General features: G+C 52.8%; 1 long non-coding RNA gene across 1 annotated transcript; it reads right to left on the minus strand.

The window, feature by feature from the left end:
* Positions 1-954: 954 nt before the first annotated feature.
* Positions 955-2,822, minus strand: LOC148221884 (uncharacterized). Its single transcript, XR_015807182.1, has 3 exons — positions 2,491-2,822; positions 1,677-1,797; positions 955-1,409 (listed from the first exon to the last, which is right to left on the minus strand). It is a non-coding gene; the product is annotated as an uncharacterized LOC148221884 (long non-coding RNA).
* Positions 2,823-4,349: the final 1,527 nt, after the last annotated feature.

Raw genomic sequence — 4,349 nt, forward strand, 5'->3', positions numbered from 1 at the left:
AATACGGTGAGAGTAGGAACCGTGCTGACAGTGCCAAAGCACAAGCCAAAAGGGACAAGCCCTGTCCCATCCCAATCCTGGGACAAGCTCCCTGCTCCCATCCAGCCAGAGTGGGTTAATGCTGCTTCAACTCCCTGTTGGAACAGGGCCAGAGGAAAAAGGCTCCACCACTTCCCGGTCGGCCTGGAAAACAGGCCAGCTGTTTTCTCCAGCAGCAGAAGGTTGTTTATTCTGGGCCAGATTCAACAGCACGTCCCCCCCAGCCCACGGTGAGGCTGAAGGGCACAACCTGCCCGGGGGGAGCTGGGCACTCTCCCACCTGCTGTGACCCCTCCCCGGGCGCCACTCTGCCCTTTCTGTCCCCATCCCTTTCCTTTCCTCGTCTGGCTCCAAGCAGGGTTGGGGACGCCCTTTCCTGCCTGGCACCCGGCTGGCCCGACGGCAGCCACAGTGCAGCCAAGCACCACTACACTGCTTCCCCTCCACAGTCCTGGCCAAAGCCCCACCACGTTTTCATCCTCTCAACCTGAAAAATGTGCCTGGGGAAGAAAGAGAGAAAGGTGAAAGAAAGGAAAAAAGAAAGGAAGAAAGAAGCCAGCCTTTGGCCCAGGCGTGCCAAAGGGAGCGCGAGCGCGTGGTCCTGGCTCCCTTTCTCGCCAGCTCTTTTCCCAGCAGAACGATAAGAGACAGGGCGAGTACAATCACAAGCAGAGCAGGTCCCAGCAGCTCAACTGGCTCTGGGCTGTGATAGCAAGGGACACTGAGTGCTCCACAGGGACATAGTTCCAAAATAAAGTCATTCTGGTGCTCCTCCAGCCCCAGCAGCCACCCAACAGCTCGCCGCAAAGCATCGCTGCCGCCCCCACAGCCAAGACAAAGCTGTCAGGAGCCCTGACCCAGCAGAGGCGAGGCTGAGTGCTCCCCAGGCAGCCCCTTCCTCCAGCCACAGCAGTTCTCAGTGCGAAGAGCAGCACGTGGGCTTGGCCGGATGCACACGCAGCCCCCACAGCCTTCCCAGCATGGCCCTCTGCTCTGTCTCCTCTTGTTCCCGTCCTCTCCATCTCTCGTTTCTTCCCCCAGCATTGCTGCTTTCTTTCTGCCATCCACACACTCGTGATGGGACACGGATGCAGTCTGTGATCAGCCTGGTTTGCTTGCTGCAAACTGAGCCTGGCTTATCCTGAACACAGGTGGAAGTTTGGAGCCCAAAATGTGGATGACGTTGTTGAAGGGCAGCTGAGAGGAGCAATTTGAGCCTATTCTTCAGCTCCCAGAGCTGCACTGTGCACCCAGCCTGCTGCAGAAAGGGTGCTGTGGGCTTTGGTTGCTGCAGGACACTTTTGAGCACACAAGCCATGGGTGTGAGATACCAGTTGTTCTGGGAGAGGGGCTGCACAGGAACTCCGTAGCTGAAAATAAAGGATGGGAGAGGTTTAAAGTCAGGAAATGGAGTGGTGAAACTCAGAGCCTTTAGGGTCCCTCTTGTTCACCTCAACCTGTCCACTGCCTCCCCTGCTCCAGCCCCACAATCAGGTGTCAAAGTTCTTCTCCATTTCTCAGCAGCCCCACAACTAATATCCTCCATGTCCATCTGCTCTCCCATGGGACCCCACTAATTTAACGCTAGTCTAGAGGTTCTGGAAGTGGATCAGATCATCCAACATCATCCATCCCACCTGATGGCTCACATGGTGGAACTTTCCAGAAGGTGACAGCCCCAGACCCAAGCTCTTCACGGAATAACCTCTAAAATCCAGAGGCCTCACAAGGTTTGCCCATCTTGGTTTCCAGCACAGCCTGTAAATGTCACAGCATGCACATTTAGGTCACCCTGACCGCTGTCCCCAGCCCTTCCTCTTAGTCACCTCTTCCTTACTGAAACAAATTAAAAATCAGATGGGTATTACTACACTGATAGCCATTCTCGTAATCCTCTCATCAGCATTAAATTAGCACCCCTGACAATGCACTGAAGGCAGCACCAGCAGGGCTGAGATAAGCAGCAACAACAAAAGGAAATCAATTCTCCATGGGAATGGCCATCTCTGGGTGTCCTGGCAGGCCATGGCAGGGCTGTCCCACCACAGAGCCCATCTCCCCAGGGCCCCCATACCAGTGATGCCCAGCACCCCATAAAGGACCTCACCCAGCTGGGGACCAACAACTGGGATCATCTGGGTGGGCCTGGGAGCCTGTGCCCATCCATGGTGTAAAGGGGATGTAGGAGAGACCCCAAATGCCATTCGAGGAGGTTGGGATTAAGCAAAGCTACTGATGTCCCTACTGCAAACACTGTTCCGTGACGGGGAGCCAGAGATGTCTGTGGGACACCCTCTGCCTGAAAACCTCATCTGAAATAGCTGTGGATGCCTCATCATCACGGCCCATCCCCAGCTGACCTGAGCAGAGGTTGGCTTGAACCCACCAGTAAAGGTCTCAGTGACATTTTGATCCTCTTTGCTGGAAGGGGCTGTGAGGGGCATCACCCACCTCACTCTCTCCATATCTTCCTGGAAAATGGGCAGGAAAGGAAAAGTTGCATCAGTTAGAGGTCGTTTCACCACAGCTCAGGGTCTGGATGGAGCAGTCCTTGGGGCAGACACTCCTCACTCCCTGGAGAGAGGTGCAGAGAGGTGGGACACACCCCCTTGGGAGGGGTTCCTGTTTTGAGGGAAGAAGAAAAGGACACGGACGTGGCAGTCAGGGATGTACTGTTGGCCCTGCTAATAGAAACCCTCTGTATAAACAGGGAGAGGATCCAACAGAGATCAGAGATGGTTTTTCTTTCAAGAAAATTAAACATTTAAAACATTTGAGAACACACGCCCTCACCCCCTGGACAGTAATTAACTTCTTCCTGTGCAGAGCATGGAGCACTTTCCAAAAACAGAGCTAGATGGATTATTTTTCAAAGGAAATGTTGTTGAAAGGATCTTCTGTTATGTCCTAAAGTGGGAAAACAGTCACAGTGGCTGAGGAAGGGCTTGTTCCATGCATGTGCCACACTGGCTGCCTGAGGAGGTGGTGCCACTCCAGATGATGCTGGTTTGGAGACCACGTGGTGGTCGAGCAGCTGTCATGATGTTTGAAGGAAACGAGTTCTTGTTCGGTCATTATAGGACCCTAAAAATCAATAAAAAGTGAACCAGTCACCAACAGCACAAAAAGAATCCCAGAGTCAACCTCTGAGGGATGAATTGCTTTTCCCCACTGTGACAGGGCAGGGGAATCTTGCAATGCCAGAGAGGAGATAAAATAAGATGCAGATGCAAACATATGCAGTGTTCAAGGGGATTTACATCCCATGTCCCCAAATGAGCCCATCTTCCTGTGAACTTGGGAAGAGCTCAGGCCTCGTTCTCAGACCAGTAGCATGAAAAGAGGCAGCTGGTATGTGTGTTAAACAAGCACAGTGTGAATGACATCCCGGCAATAAAAGGACTCCATGCTAGCCAAGGTGTTTGGTGGGAACAAAATAACTTCCCAGGCTGATCCCACCACCCTCCCTGAGCCTGCAGAGAGGCAGGAGCAGCACAGGGAGGCAGGGCTGGATAGGAATGGGTGAGAGCTGGTTTTGAGAGACAATCGTGCTTTGTAGCAAAGTTTGAGGTTTGGATGTTTGTTTTCAGTGCAGCATTGGGAGGAAAATAAAACCCAACATTTTTGCAACACAGACTTGTGGGGAAAGAGCCTTTCTGTGGTTGAAAAGGTCAGGTTTGCTTTCCATATCTCCCTCACATCAAAAATGTCCTGCAATCCCTGGAGCTCTGGAGAAAATTTCCTCTTGCAAAGTTAAGTGAGGGCAGGCCTGCAGGGAGAGCTCATTTCTTTTTCTAGTCCAGATCAAGCCAGTTGGAAGGAATGAGTCTGGGTTTGAGCCCCTAAATGCCCTTTGAGGTCTGGAGTAAAGTCACCACAAAGCCAGGCTGCTCAGCAGGACCCGCCTGCCTGGCAGCTCAGGGCATCCCACCCAGGGATGTTGACTCAGGGCCCTGCCCTGGAGCAGGGGACAGCAGGAGCTGTCATCACCCAGGGCTGCCTGTGGCCTGTGCCAGAGCAGCCCTTGTGCCTCTCCCTGGGGACAACATCCACAGGAGTCTCATGTGGTCCCACAGGGCTGGGGGACTGTGCCACATTTGGCATGGGAAATCATATGCTTGGGGTGAGAAGTCTTTTGGCTCTGCTCCTGTAATTTTTCTTCATCCCTTTTATATTCCTAAAATCATCCCAAAGTTTCCTAATTCCCCTTGGGCATCTCTCCACTCTGACTTCATTCTACAGTCTTCCCTTGGCTGAGATTTAACTTTTAGCATCTTCACTGCAGTAAGGATCCCTCTGCGTCAGCATTG

The sequence above is a fragment of the Sturnus vulgaris genome, chromosome 16, assembly GCF_052056855.1.
Source record: "Sturnus vulgaris isolate bStuVul1 chromosome 16, bStuVul1.hap1, whole genome shotgun sequence".
In the NCBI taxonomy this organism is placed as follows: Eukaryota; Metazoa; Chordata; class Aves; order Passeriformes; family Sturnidae; genus Sturnus; species Sturnus vulgaris.